Source organism: Crinia signifera, chromosome 7 (genome assembly GCF_055691185.1).
Source record: "Crinia signifera chromosome 7, ASM5569118v1, whole genome shotgun sequence".
Classification (NCBI taxonomy): domain Eukaryota; kingdom Metazoa; phylum Chordata; class Amphibia; order Anura; family Myobatrachidae; genus Crinia; species Crinia signifera.
Genome location: NC_139223.1, coordinates 195159292 through 195175770, shown reverse-complemented (window position 1 = coordinate 195175770; position 16479 = coordinate 195159292).

Sequence of the window (16479 nt, the reverse complement as noted above, 5' to 3'; positions counted from 1 at the left end):
ACATTTATCATTACAGGTTAGTAGTATGCATACTTGCCTACTTTTGAAAACTAGTTTCTGGGAGATTATAGTTGGTAGTAAAATTTTGCAAGGCACCCCATTGAGCGGGCGTGTCATGCTCCACCCAAAGTAGTACTCTATATGGAGAAATTGTGAGAAGAGATTGTGAACGTGGCACCTAGAAGCGTGGGTGTGTACTGCTACATCTGCGAGGAATCTTTTAAAATGATTTAGATCCAAATGTAGATGATCCCCAAAGCAGTCAGTAAGAGATACTATACTTGGTAAAGTGCTGGGAAATTGTGCAGATGATGCAATGTAAATTTATCCGTCTCTCATTCCTTTTTCCCCAAAAAATGTACCAATGTAATGTGGGCTAGGTGACATGAGGGAGATTGCTAGAGTAATGAGGGAGAGAGGGAGATTGCTGTTATTTCAGGGAGTCTCCTGCAGAATGCAGGAGGGGAGGTAACTATGATGCAACAGTGTAATGTGGGCTAGGTGACATGAGGGAGATTGCTAGACTAATGAGGGAGAGAGGGAGATTGCTGCTATGTCAGGGAGTCTCCTGCAGAATGCAGGAGGGGAGGTAACTATGGTAGTATGTTGTATATTTATACAAGTATTTTCCTTATGTACATACATCTTGGACCTGCTGCTCTATCATGTGATCACGTGATGCAGAGGGGCGTGTCCTCCACAATCTTGAGGGATGAGCCCCACTTGTCCTCTGCAATAAAAAGGTTAATATTGGTAGTTGGGTAAGTGTGGCATGAAAAGTTGTCAGGGACTGCGCTGTGAGACAAAGCATTCTTGGCCCTGAAGCCGTCCTGGGACAGCCAGTCTGAGTAAGCTGAGATTTAATCAGCCTGCCATTGCAGATAAACATTGCGACTTATGGTTACGATGTCCATCCCAGACTGCGGCTCCAGTTGCAACACATCCTGCATACTAGCAGCTCTGCAAATGCAATCCATACTGAATGAGGACCATACGCACTGTGCAAGCATGCAAGAAACGCACTGACAAGAGGCTAGGGATGGCCAACGGTGCAGTCGCCATCGATGGTGTTGCTGCCACCGGCCATTGATAGTAATAAACTATGCGATGAATGATCATCGATAGTTTTACCTATCCGGCCCAGTGTCTGTGTAAACAGACCATACAGTTACTATTTAGGGCATTACCTGATTTATGCTCTCTGCAAATAGTCCCTGTGGTATCTGATATCATCAAACTAATATCTCCGCATCCTCGGCTAGTATTCCGTATCTTCAATGTTAACTCTAATCAGAGAACAAGAACACCCAATGGGATCCGCATAAAGGGCAGAGTCTGTCTCTACTGACCCATAAGTGGTTTTTCTGTGCACCACAGACGGCATTCCTTTCCCATTAAGTGTTACCACAGATTAGCCGCTTCTCATGGCACCATGCATTGTGGAGAGCTGCTGGCAAACAGCTCACAGGGCATTGGTTACACAAGAGCCTTTCTTCCAAGCTACTAAATGAAATATTGTAAAGGGCTCGGGGTCAATGATCTATTTGACAATCACAATAGAAAATGTCATTCAATGCCTAATACAAATACATTATTCAATGGGTCCCACTGATACACAGATTAATTACATCCTGTCTGCAAGATACAGCCCTAAAGAGAGAATTCCCAAGGAAGTAACATCTTCAGTTACTGTGACGCTCTTTATTAACACATAAGATAAATACATCGTTACAGCCATGTGGCTCTTATGCTGAGGGAAGATGACTGGCACTTTTAGCTTTCCATGCTTTATTTACTAAGAATACCAATTAGAAATTTTGAATGAACAAAATATCATCGAGTTTTCTGTTGTTGATCGGTTGTAAACAAACATTAATTGTGCTTTAAAAAAATAAATTGATAATACAGGCAATCAGGAGCGGATTGTAAATAAGTAGGAATATTCCCAATTTACTGGCACTCCTGTGGGGCCAACTGTGGCTGGGAGAGGGTAGAGGGTGGCAGACTGGTGGTGTGGGCTATACGGGGTAGAGGGTGGCTTGTTATACCCCTTTTACACCAGAGCCGCGACCCGGGTTATTGCCGCTCCAGTCTGAGCTGGGGTTTGGTGTAAAAGGGGTAAAAAACAAATAACCCGGGTCTTGTTACCTGGGGTGACATTCTATGCTCTGCGATTAGCGCGATTTTGCGGTAATTAGACCACAAAATGGCGCTATCGCATTTTCCCATTAAATCGCCGATTTAATGGGATGCGCACAGGGGCTGAAATCGCATATTTTGTGCGTAAAGGTCTGGTGAATAAAAATGCGAGATTAATTCGCATTTTTATCGCATCCAGATGTTTGCGCACAGAAAAGTATACAAGTCGCTTATTTAATGCTATGCGCATTTGCACATTGCATTATTTAAGTGACTAATTATCGCACTTATTTCAGACCTGGGTCTGTTAGGCGAATTAGGCAGAACCCTGCACAGATCGCAATGTTCTGTGCAGGGTTCTGCTTTAAAAAGTAAAATAAATGGTTAAATAAAAAAAAAAACGAGCGCGGGGTCCCCCGCCCGAGTGTAACCAGCCCCGGGTTCACTGAGCCGGTGCTGGTGACATAAAATCAGGGTCCCCGACAAATAGGGGTCCCCTTGATTTTATGAAACCAGCACCAGACTCAAGGTCCGGCGCTGGTTCCCAAAATACGGGGGACAAAGTGACTAGGGGTCCCCCGTATTTTAAGAACCAGCACCGGACACAACCAGCCAGCAGGGTAATGCCACAGCCGGGGGGAGACTTTTTTTACAAGTCCCCCCGGCCAAAGCATTAACCCCCTGGCTGGTCAGCATGGGCAGGGGTCCTGGGGAAGTGGGGACCCCCCCAATGAAGGGGTCCCCCCCCTCCAGGACTTACCAGCCCATGCTGATAGTCCGGGGCTGTCCTCCATGCCCCTGGGCTGTGGGCATGGAGCTGATGCTTTGTGTAAAAAAAAGAATGTAAACTATTGTTTTACACTGGCGAACTATCAGTCCCAGCAAGCCTACCCCGCAAGCTGGGACTTGGGGAACCACAAGTCCCAGCATGCGGGGCATTAAAGTGCCCGCTGGCACTTGTAGTTCTGCAGTGTAAAAAATAGTGCACAAAATCACACTGACACCCTGTGAAATAAAACTTTAATACACACAAAACACACTGATACTTACCTACCTTGAGCCCGTAGGTCGGTCCCTGGATCCTGGATTCGTCCTCCGGGGCTCCAGGGCAGAAGAGTCCGGTTCCGGGGCCTTGGTCCTGGTTCCGGGGCTGGTCCTGGGGTTCCGGGGCTCCTGGCGTGAAGAATCCGGGGTCCGGGATCCGTGGTAGTCCAGAGGGGTACCTAAGGAGGAAAATCCTACTCACCTGCTCCCCGGCGGCGACCTCCGGTGACAGCGCTGCTCCCGAATGGTACCCGGCTTCAAGTTGAATATAGACGCCGATGGAGTAACATCTCAGCGCATCCAGAGCAGAGATGTTACTCCGTCGGCGTCTATATTCAGAATGATTTCTGGTCAATCAGGAGCCGACTTTCTCGGCTCCTGATTGGCCGAGAAATCATTCTGTTCACAGACGTCGAGGAGGCAACATCTCAGCGCCGGACCAACTCCTTGAAGCCGGGTACCATTCGGGAGCAGCGCTGTCACCGGAGGTCGCCGCCGGGGAGCAGGTGAGTAGGATTTTCCTCCTTAGGTACCCCTCTGGACTACCACGGATCCCGGACCCCGGATTCTTCACGCCAGGAGCCCCGGAACCCGAGGACCAGCCCCGGAACCAGGACCAAGGCCCCGGAACCGGACTCTTCTGCCCTGGAGCCCCGGAGGACGAATCCAGGATCCAGGGACCGACCTACGGGCTCAAGGTAGGTAAGTATCAGTGTGTTTTGTGTGTATTAAAGTTTTATTTCACAGGGTGTCAGTGTGATTTTGTGCACTATTTTTTACACTGCAGAACTACAAGTGCCAGCGGGCACTTTAATGCCCCGCATGCTGGGACTTGTGGTTCCCCAAGTCCCAGCATGCGGGGTAGACTTGCTGGGACTGATAGTTCGCCAGTGTAAAACAATAGTTTACATTCTTTTTTTTTTTACACAAAGCATCAGCTCCATGCCCACAGCCCAGGGGCATGGAGGACAGCCCCGGACTATCAGCATGGGCTGGTAAGTCCTGGAGGGGGGGGACCCCTTCATTGGGGGGGTCCCCACTTCCCCAGGACCCCTGCCCATGCTGACCAGCCAGGGGGTTAATGCTTTGGCCGTTGGGACTTGTATAAAAAGTCTCCCCCCGGCTGTGGCATTACCCTGCTGGCTGGTTGTGTCCGGTGCTGGTTCTTAAAATACGGGGGACCCCTAGTCACTTTGTCCCCCGTATTTTGGGAACCAGCGCCAGACCTTGAGTCTGGTGCTGGTTTCATAAAATCAAGGGGACCCCTATTTGTCGGGGACCCTGATTTTATGTCACCAGCACCGGCTCAGTGAGCCCGGGGCTGGTTACACTCGGGCGGGGGACCCCGCGCTCGGTTCTTTTTTTTACACCTTGCGCTGTCCTGCAAATGTGCGATTTTCACACATGAAAATCGCAAATTTTCAGGACTAAAAACAGCGCACCACATCGCCGCAAATCGCCCCTATTCGCACTTTTCAGCCTCCAATGCGCATCACATTAAATATGCGCATTTAGGCTGAAAAATGCGATTTGAAAATAGGCGATTTGCGGCGATATGGTGTGCGAATTAAACATGCGCATTTAGCGCATAGCATAGAATGTCACCCCTGGTGTCCGACCCTGCAAATGTTCAGGGTCGGACACGGGACTTCCCTGGAGTCAGGGACCGTGTAAATGGATAACCCGGGACATCCGACCTAGGGACCCATGTCCACCACTCAGGGAGCCCCAACCTCCAGACCACAGCGCCCTGAGGTCAGTCTGGAGGTTGGGAAGGGGCTGCATATATCCTCCGCTGCTGTCTGTGGTACTATGCAGACAGCAGCGGAGGCTGGGCCGAAGTGAATGGATGGCTGTGTGCGGCATCCATTCACCTCATGGACGGGGGCTGGGGGTTGCACGGAGGCTGGGGGCAGCCCAGCAGCTTACCTGGGTGCTGGGCTTGCCCCCAGCATGTCGATCAGCAGGTTTCCCGGCGCTTGGAGATGATGTCATCTCCGGCTCAGGGCCTGACTTATAATGCCAGGGTGTAAAAGGGAACAACTGCCGGGTTGCATCTGGGTCCAAAAACCCGGGTGCGATCCGGCAGTTTTGGTGTAAAAGTGGTATTAGTGTAGGTGTGTTAGGTTGTAGAACGTGGCTGCAGACAAAATAAACATACAAACGCCTAAACCCCAAAAATAATCCATGCACCCAATCACTAACGCAGGTCTACTCTTGATAAATGCCATTCTCATTGATCCATAATGAATGGCTGAATCAGCCATCCAGTCAGAAACGTGAGCAATGTTTAAAACCATTTCCCATGTATGCTTAGTTGCTGGTCCACCTATTAAGGCATGGAGTCTAGGAAACTGTTGGATTCATTACTGAGTGTTCAATTATATTCCTATATTTGGTGGGAATGGGATCATTCGTCAGACTGCATTTAGGTCTACAGTCATTAGGTCGACCCCACTAGGTCGACTGGCAGGAAGGTCGACCTGACTTAAGGTCGACATGGGCCAAGGTCGACATGATTTAAGGTCGAATTTGCATAAAGGTCGACATGAGGAAGGTCGACTGGTCATAAGGTCGACATGGGTTTTTCACTGTTTTTTGATCCGAATGTCGACACAGTCGACATGGACACAGTTGGCAATGAGAATCGGACCCTCGCATCGCTCGCTTCGCTCGCAATGCTTCGGGCACGGTGCCTCGCTGCGCTCGGCACACTATTTTATTCTCCCACCACGCCCTAGTGGATGGTAGGGCATGAAATACCGCCTGCCGGCACATGTCGGCTCAAAAAACAGTGAAAAACCCATGTCGACCTTATGACCAGTCGACCTTCCTCATGTCGACCTTTATGCAAATTCGACCTTAAGTCATGTCGACCTTGGCCCATGTCGACCTTAAGTCAGGTCGACCTACCTGCCAGTCGACCGAGTGGGGTCGACCTAATGACTGTAGACCTAAATGCAGTCTGACGAATGACCGCATCCCATTTGGGGTAGAGAAACTCACCACTATGTTTTAAATAAATTACAGTGTATGTCAATGTATGTTCTTATGTTACACAAGTCTATCTATACATAAATCGCAACATTCCAGAATGGGGGTGTGGCTATGCTAAGGGTGTGACTGCATTGTAGTGGGTGTGGCTTGTGTCAGACTGTTTTTCAGTGCTATGCCACCTTCCCCCTGTAGAAATCAGCTTTTATTACTGCTCACACAATTCATCTACCTATAGTATCTGTGTGCAACAAGAGACCCCTTCCAATCCCTCTGCAAATCAAGATGGTCCCCTCAGAGTGGGACTTGCTTGCTGCAGTAGGGACAGTTGGGAGGTATATGTGATATGAAGAATATAGTCCATTGCTCTCACGTACAGTTCTGTGTCCATTAGTAAACAACACAGATGTTACACCTCATTCTTGTCACTTTCCTGTTGTTTCCAACGCCAGCTCCAGAACACTGTTGTAATCTAAAGTAAACAGCAGATGTGTAATTGTGAGTGTTTTACAGCCTGGGGTGTGTATATAATGTGGCTACCTGATGCAGCTGGTTCAGGCAGCAAGGTTTCATTGCTGGATGCAAAATGAAGATAATGATATTTATAAAAGCATACAGTGTTATTGATTTAGATCTATGTTAGATTAATGGCGTCTATACTGTATATTAATGAACAATTAACAGTGCATACAATAAATAGATTTGTGTCACGCCGCTAATACACAAATAGTAATGTATGAAGCAAGACATTTAATTTGCTGGGGTTCTAGCAATTTGGGGTACATGTATGCTGGTCAGACCCACGGAATTGTGTTGAAAATAATTTCTTTTAAGGGAAGTACAAAATCCACTATCAAGGTAAAATTTTTAATTGCTTTCCAGAAAGCGATCCGCACTGAGCTAGTTAGGCCTCCCGCATGTGTCATGTGCAGACTGGATAGGCCCACCGCTGTCAGGAACAGACTGGATTGGTCCACCGCCGTGTCATGCGCAGACTGGATTGGTCCACCGCCGTGTCATGTGCAGACTGGATAGGCCCGCTGATGTGTCATGCGCAGACTGGATAGGCCCACCGCTGTGTCATGCGCAGACTGGATAGGCCCACCGCTGTGTCATGCGCAGACTGGATAGGCCCACCGCCGTGTCATGCGCAGACTGGATAGGCCCGCTGATGTGTCATGCGCAGACTGGATAGGCCCACCGCTGTGTCATGCGCAGACTGGTTAGGCCCACCGCTGTGTCCTGCGCAGACTGGATAGGCCCACCGCTGTGTCATGCGCAGACTGGATAGGCCCACCGCCGTGTCATGCGCAGACTGGATAGGCCCGCTGATGTGTCATGTGCAGACTGGTTAGGCCCACCGCTGTGTCATGTGCAGACTGGATTGGTCCACCGCTGTGTCATGTGCAGACTGGTTAGGCCCACCGCTGTGTCATGTGCAGACTGGATAGGCTCAACGCTGTCAGGAACAGACTGGATTGGTCCACCGCCGTGTCATGCGCAGACTGGATAGGCCCACCGCTGTGTCACGTGCAGACTGGTTAGGTCCACTGCCGTGTCATGCGCAGACTGGATAGGCCCACCGCTGTGTCATGTACAGACTGGATAGGTCCACCGCCGTGTCATGCGCAGACTGGATAGGCTCAACGCTGTCAGGAACAGACTGGATTGGTCCACCGCCGTGTCATGCGCAGACTGGATAGGCCCGCTGATGTGTCATGCGCAGACTGGTTAGGCCCACCGCTGTGTCATGCGCAGACTGGATAGGCCCACCGCTGTGTCATGCGCAGACTGGTTAGGCCCACCGCTGTGTCATGCGCAGACTGGATAGGCCCACCGCTGTGTCATGCGCAGACTGGATAGGCCCACCGCTGTGTCATGCGCAGACTGGTTAGGCCCACCGCTGTGTCATGCGCAGACTGGATAGGCCCACCGCCGTGTCATGCGCAGACTGGATAGGCCCGCTGATGTGTCATGTGCAGACTGGTTAGGCCCATCGCTGTGTCATGTGCAGACTGGATTGGTCCGCCGCTGTGTCATGTGCAGACTGGTTAGGCCCACCGCTGTGTCATGTGCAGACTGGATAGGCTCAACGCTGTCAGGAACACACTGGATTGGTCCACCGCCGTGTCATGCGCAGACTGGATAGGCCCACCGCTGTGTCACGTGCAGACTGGTTAGGTCCACTGCCGTGTCATGCGCAGACTGGATAGGCCCACCGCTGTGTCATGTGCAGACTGGTTAGGCCCACCGCTGTGTCATGTGCAGACTGGATAGGCCCACTGATGTGTCATGCGCAGACTGGATAGGTCCACTGCTGTGTCATGTGCAGACTGGATAGGCCCACCGCTGTCAGGAACAGACTGGATTGGTCCACCGCCGTGTCATGCGCAGACTGGTTAGGCCCACCGCTGTGTCAGGAACAGACTGGATAGGCCCACCGCTGTGTTATGCGCAGACTGAATAGGCCCACCGCTGTGTCATGCGCAGACTGGTTAGGCCCACCGCTGTGTCATGCGCAGACTGGATAGGTCCACCGCTGTGTCATGCGCAGACTGGATAGGCCCACCGCTGTGTCATGTGCAGACTGGATAGGCTCACTGCTGTGTCATGTGCAGACTGGATAGGCTCACCGCTGTGTCATGCGCAGACTGTTTAGGCCCACCGCTGTGTCATTCGCAGACTGGATAGGCCCACCGCTGTGTCATGTGCAGACTGGTTAGGCCCACCGCTGTGTCATGCGCAGACTGGATAGGTCCACCGCTGTGTCATGCGCAGACTGGATAGGCCCACCGCTGTGTCATGTGCAGACTGGATAGGCCCACCGCTGTCAGGAACAGACTGGATTGGTCCACCGCCGTGTCATGCGCAGACTGGATAGGCCCACTGATGTGTCATGTGCAGACTGGATGGGCCCACCACCGTGTCATGTGCAGACTGGATAGGCCCACCGCTGTCAGGAACAGACTGGATTGGTCCACCGCCGTGTCATGCGCAGACTGGTTAGGCCCACCGCTGTGTCATGTGCAGACTGGTTAGGCCCACCGCTGTGTCATGCGCAGACTGGTTAGGCCCACCGCTGTGTCATGCGCAGACTGGATAGGCCCACCGCTGTGTCATGCGCAGACTGGTTAGGCCCACCGCTGTGTCATGTGCAGACTGGTTAGGCCCACCGCTGTGTTATGCGCAGACTGAATAGGCCCACCGCTGTGTCATGCGCAGACTGGTTAGGCCCACCGCTGTGTCATGTGCAGACTGGATAGGCCCACCGCTGTGTCATGTGCAGACTGGTTAGGCCCACCGCTGTGTCATGCGCAGACTGTTTAGGCCCACCGCTGTGTCATTCGCAGACTGGATAGGCCCACCGCTGTGTCATGTGCAGACTGGTTAGGCCTACCGCTGTGTCATGCGCAGACTGGATAGGTCCACCGCTGTGTCATGCGCAGACTGGTTAGGCCCACCGCTGTGTCATGTGCAGACTGGATAGGCACACCGCTGTGTCATGCGCAGACTGGTTAGGCCCACCGCTGTGTCATGTGCAGACTGGTTAGGCCCACCGCTGTGTCATGTGCAGACTGGATAGGCTCAACGCTGTCAGGAACAGACTGGATTGGTCCACCGCTGTGTCATGCGCAGACTGGATTGCTCCACCGCTGTGTCATGCGCAGACTGGATAGGCCCACCGCTGTGTCATGTGCAGACTGGATAGGCCCACCGCTGTGTCATGTGCAGACTGGATAGGTCCACTGCTGTGTCATGCGCAGACTGGATAGGTCCACCGCTGTGTCATGCGCAGACTGGTTAGGCCCACCGCTGTGTCATGAGCAGACTGGATAGGCCCACCGCTGTGTCATGCGCAGACTGGTTAGGCCCACCGCTGTGTCATGTGCAGACTGGTTAGGCCCACCGCTGTGTCATGTGCAGACTGGTTAGGCCCACCGCTGTGTCATGTGCAGACTGGATAGGCCCACCGCTGTGTCATGCGCAGACTGGATAGGTCCACCGCTGTGTCATGCGCAGACTGGATAGGTCCACCGCTGTGTCATGCGCAGACTGGTTAGGCCCACCGCTGTGTCATGCGCAGACTGGTTAGGCCCACCGCTGTGTCATGCGCAGACTGGTTAGGCCCACCGCTGTGTCATGCGCAGACTGGTTAGGCCCACCGCTGTGTCATGCGCAGACTGGTTAGGCCCACCGCTGTGTCATGCGCAGACTGGATAGGCCCACCGCTGTGTCATGCGCAGACTGGTTAGGCCCACCGCTGTGTCATGCGCAGACTGGATAGGTCCACCGCTGTGTCATGCGCAGACTGGTTAGGCCCACCGCTGTGTCATGAGCAGACTGGATAGGCCCACCGCTGTGTCATGCGCAGACTGGATAGGCCCACCGCTGTGTTATGCGCAGACTGGATAGGCCCACCGCTGTGTCATGCGCAGACTGGTTAGGCCCACCGCTGTGTCATGTGCAGACTGGTTAGGCCCACCGCTGTGTCATGTGCAGACTGGATAGGCCCACCGCTGTGTCATGTGCAGACTGGTTAGGCCCACCGCTGTGTCATGCGCAGACTGGATAGGCCCACCGCTGTGTCATGCGCAGACTGGATAGGTCCACCGCTGTGTCATGCGCAGACTGGTTAGGCCCACCGCTGTGTTATGCGCAGACTGGATAGGTCCACCGCTGTGTTATGCGCAGACTGGATAGGCCCACCGCTGTGTCATGTGCAGACTGGATAGGCCCACCGCTGTGTCATGAGCAGACTGGATAGGCCCACCGCTGTGTCATGCGCAGACTGGTTAGGCCCACCGCTGTGTCATGCGCAGACTGGTTAGGCCCACCGCTGTGTCATGCGCAGACTGGTTAGGCCCACCGCTGTGTCATGCGCAGACTGGATAGGCCCACCGCTGTGTCATGCGCAGACTGGTTAGGCCCACCGCTGTGTCATGCGCAGACTGGTTAGGCCCACCGCTGTGTCATGCGCAGACTGGTTAGGCCCACCGCTGTGTCATGCGCAGACTGGTTAGGCCCACCGCTGTGTCATGCGCAGACTGGTTAGGCCCACCGCTGTGTCATGCGCAGACTGGTTAGGCCCACCGCTGTGTCATGCGCAGACTGGATAGGCCCACCGCTGTGTCATGCGCAGACTGGTTAGGCCCACCGCTGTGTCATGCGCAGACTGGTTAGGCCCACCGCTGTGTCATGCGCAGACTGGTTAGGCCCACCGCTGTGTCATGCGCAGACTGGTTAGGCCCACCGCTGTGTCATGCGCAGACTGGTTAGGCCCACCGCTGTGTCATGCGCAGACTAGATAGGCCCACCGCTGTGTCATGCGCAGACTGGATAGGCACACCGCTGTGTCATGCGCAGACTGGATAGGCCCACCGCTGTGTCATGCGCAGACTGGTTAGGCCCACCGCTGTGTCATGCGCAGACTGGTTAGGCCCACCGCTGTGTCATGCGCAGACTGGTTAGGCCCACCGCTGTGTCATGCGCAGACTGGTTAGGCCCACCGCTGTGTCATGCGCAGACTGGATAGGCCCACCGCTGTGTCATGTGCAGACTGGATAGGCACACCGCTGTGTCATGTGCAGACTGGATAGGCCCACCGCTGTGTCATGTGCAGCCTGGTTAGGCCCACCGCTGTGTCATGCGCAGACTGGATAGGCCCACCGCTGTGTCATGTGCAGACTGGATAGGCCCACCGCTGTTTCATGTGCAGACTGGATAGGCCCACCGCTGTGTCATGCGCAGACTGGATAGGCCCACCGCCGTGTCATGCGCAGACTGGATAGGCCCACTGATGTGTCATGTGCAGACTGGATAGGCCCACCGCTGTCAGGAACAGACTGGATTGGTCCACCGCCGTGTCATGCGCAGACTGGATAGGCCCACCGCCGTGTCATGTGCAGACTGGTTAGGCCCACCGCTGTGTCATGCGCAGACTGGTTAGGCCTACCGCTGTGTCATGCGCAGACTGGATAGGCCCACCGCTGTGTCATGTGCAGACTGGTTAGGCCCACCGCTGTGTCATGCGCAGACTGGATAGGCCCACCGCTGTGTCATGTGCAGACTGGATAGGCACACCGCTGTGTCATGTGCAGACTGGATATGCACACCGCTGTGTCATGTGCAGACTGGATAGGCCCACCGCTGTGTCATGCGCAGACTGGATAGGCCCACCGCCGTGTCATGCGCAGACTGGTTAGGCCCACCGCTGTGTCATGCGCAGACTGGATAGGCCCACCGCTGTGTCATGCGCAGACTGGTTAGGCCCACCGCTGTGTCATGCGCAGACTGGTTAGGCCCACCGCTGTGTCATGTGCAGACTGGTTAGGCCCACCGCTGTGTCATGCGCAGACTGGATAGGCCCACCGCTGTGTCATGTGCAGACTGGATAGGCACACCGCTGTGTCATGTGCAGACTGGATAGGCCCACCGCTGTGTCATGTGCAGACTGGTTAGGCCCACCGCTGTGTCATGTGCAGACTGGATAGGCTCAACGCTGTCAGGAACAGACTGGATTGGTCCACCGCTGTGTCATGCGCAGACTGGATTGGTCCACCGCCGTGTCATGCGCAGACTGGATAGGTCCACCGCTGTGTCATGCGCAGACTGGATAGGCCCACCGCTGTGTCATGTGCAGACTGGTTAGGCCCACCGCTGTGTCATGTGCAGACTGGTTAGGCCCACCGCTGTGTCATGCGCAGACTGGTTAGGCCCACCGCTGTGTCATGCGCAGACTGGTTAGGCCCACCGCTGTGTCATGCGCAGACTGGATAGGCCCACCGCTGTGTCATGTGCAGACTGGATAGGCCCACCGCTGTGTCATGTGCAGACTGGATAGGCCCACCGCTGTGTCATGTGCAGACTGGATAGGCCCACCGCTGTGTTATGCACAGACTGGATAGGCCCACCGCTGTGTCATGCGCAGACTGATTAGGCCCACCGCTGTGTCATGTGCAGACTGGTAAGGCCCACCGCTGTGTCATGTGCAGAATGGATAGGCCCACCGCTGTGTCATGTGCAGACTGGTTAGGCCCACCGCTGTGTCATGCGCAGACTGGATAGGCCCACCGCTGTGTCATGTGCAGACTGGATAGGTCCACCGCTGTGTCATGCGCAGACTGGATAGGTCCACCGCTGTGTCATGCGCAGACTGGTTAGGCCCACCGCTGTGTCATGCGCAGACTGGATAGGCCCACCGCTGGGTCATGTGCAGACTGGATAGGCCCACCGCTGTGTCATGTGCAGACTGGATAGGCCCACCGCTGTGTCATGCGCAGACTGGTTAGGCCCACCGCTGTGTCATGCGCAGACTGGATAGGCCCACCGCTGTGTCATGTGCAGACTGGTTAGGCCCACCGCTGTGTCATGCGCAGACTGGATAGGCCCACCGCTGTGTCATGTGCAGACTGGTTAGGCCCACCATAGAGGGAGACAGGCACTTGTACATGATAGAAGCCATACAGGTTATAAGTGGCTAATGGGGTGAGAGGGCTGGTGGGGGTCGAATAATAAAATCAATACCGGATACGTTTTTGTGAATCATATAGATATATGAATTACTCAAGTCAGTAGTTGAACTCGATGGACTAATGACTTTTTTAAACCTTAATTACTATGTTAATATGTTACTACAGATGGGGCCCCTCTCATTCCCTGCCAGCGCTTGCCAGAATGTCCCTGCTGGCGAGCGCTGGCGGAGAGGGACTCCATTGGACTGCGATGCGCAAGCGTCTCACACGCACACTCGTCCCAGTCAGTTGGCGGCTGGATGGCGGGACCCTGCCCGTCTCCGGTTCATCAAGGCGGGCAGGGTTAGGGGGGTGCGAGGGGCGGCAGCATCCGACGGCCTGGTGGCTGGTGGGGGCTGGTGATAGAATCAAGCATGACAGCGGCTCCATCTCTTTGTAATATGGGCGATGTCAAAACCAGATTAAAGGGAGGGAGGATGCACAAGGGGAATGAGCATTGTCATCCTGTGCAAGACCCCTATTCTACTGTCAAGTGTTTATGTACCACAGTCACCCCTAGTGCATTATCCACCGTCACTGTCACGGCTAAAGGGCTGGATGGAGTCGTGTGGTGCACAGGAACTGGAGATGGACCAGGAGGAGTAGGATTGAAACGTGCCGGTTTAATAACGGATTTCATAAATGATAAACTTCACTCAAATACTTCTTTAAGTGACAGTTGGATAACTTAAATAGAGTCCAGCACAATACTAACAACGGGCAGGTAAATCTGGAAACGTATACTTGATGAGCCAGAGTACATAGAGGAAGATCCGGAAAGAGGTTGATTTGATGATAGAAGAAATGGATCCGGATGACTGAAAGATGATGGAATTAATGAGTTGAATGAAGGAGGACAGCAGAAAGCTGAGCAGGGTAATTCTGGGACACAAGCAGGAACAAGCACTAGGTAGGACTTGCAGCATTGGTGTCAGGAGAAAACTTCCTTGTAGAAAGATGCAGGGAGCAAGGCACCAGAGTCAGGAGAGAAAGAGCCAGGATCCGTGAATCAGCTAGGAGTTGTGAATGACTCCAAAGACTCATTGCACTGACACTGATCAGCCTAGGCAGATCCCCTATATCCCCAGGGGGCGGCTGCCATTGGCTGTCAGCGCAGGATGAGGAGGGAACCTCCACTCTGGGCCAATCTGTCTCCTGCCCTCAACCAAGATGGCGACGCCGGCCTCCCGGTGCCGCTATCTGCAAGGACGCCGCTACCCGAGGCTTCCCTGCTGCCATCCCTACCTGGAGCTGCCCCTACCCGCACGCCGCAGCCTGGGACCTGCACACGCTGTACAGTGAGTACTGTACCCGCCACGCTCCGTCGCGGCTACGTGTGACAGTACCCCCCCTTTTCATTGTGACCCCAGGGCGCCTATGGGCCTTGTGAGGATTTCTCTGAAGAAATTGCTTTATCAGCTTCGGAGCTTGAAGATCAATGGAATCCACCCAAGTGTTCTCTTCGGGTACGAGATTTGCGGCAGCGAGAGTCTATAATGCGTCTTACCTCGAATTCAGCCCCACTCTCGGAGTTAATCTTGGGCGGTTTGGGAATCCTTTTTTGATAAGAGTTCAACCTTAAAGGCTTGAGGAGGGACACATGGAAGGAATTCGAAATCCTTAGGGAAGGAGGAAGTTGAAGTCTATAAGCGACCGGATTAATGACTTGGATGATAGGGTATGGCCCAATGAACCGAGGAGCCAGCTTCATAGAGGGCAGACGGAGGCGTATATGGCGGGTAGACAGCCATACCCGGTCTCCGACTTTCAATCGGGGCGCGGCCCTTCTTTTTCTGTCTGCCATCCTCTTGTATCGGGCGGAAGATTTAAGAAGAGCGGTGTGGACATTCGACCAGATTTTAGCAAAGCGTTGTAATGAAGTGGTTGCTGCAGGAACTTCGGAAGAGGATAATTCTGAGAAATCCGGAGACCGTGGATGTTTGCCGAATACTGTAAAGAAGGGAGTGGTTCCGGAGGAAGAGTGATAGGAGTTGTTATGCATATATTCTGCCCACGGGAGAAGGTCCACCCAGTCATCTTGGGAAGACGAGACAAACAGTCGGATAAAGGCCTCCAAGTCTTGATTCACCCGTTCTGTCTGGCCGTTGGTCTGGGGGTGAAAGGCAGTGGAAAACTTGAGTTTGACCTGTACCGCGGCACAGAGAGCTCTCCAGAACTTTGCAACGAACTGTACTCCGCGGTCGGATACAATCTCTTTGGGCAGTCCGTGGAGTTTAAAAATGGTTGAGATAAATAGCTGGGCCAGTACTGGAGCAGAGGGGAGACCTTTTAGTGGGAAAAAATGGACCATTTTAGAGAATCGGTCAACCACTACCCAGATTGCAGTATGACCTTTTGAGGGAGGTAGTTCACAAATGAAGTCTATTGACAGATGGGTCCATGGTTCTGTGGGAATGGTTAGAGGGCGGAGAGGACCAGCGAGAGTTGTTCTGGGCACCTTATGCTGAGCACATCTCACACAAGAGGCGACGAAGTTGGTTACGTCGTGGCGGATGGTTGGCCACCAATAAGAACGTGACAGGAACATCAAGGTCTTTTGTGCTCCTGCGTGCCCTGCGAAGCGGGAAGAATGTGCCCATGTCAATATTTTCTTGCGGAGTTCGGGGGGAACAAACGTTTTACCTGGAGGAGGAGATGGCTGTATGGTTACTTGGGCGAAGACCACCGGATCGAGGATTGGACGAGGTGGTGTCTCTAGGTCAGAAGTCGTCTCAAAGGAGCGGGATAGAGCGTCCGCCTTAGTATTCGTGGTTCCAGGTCGGAATTTAAT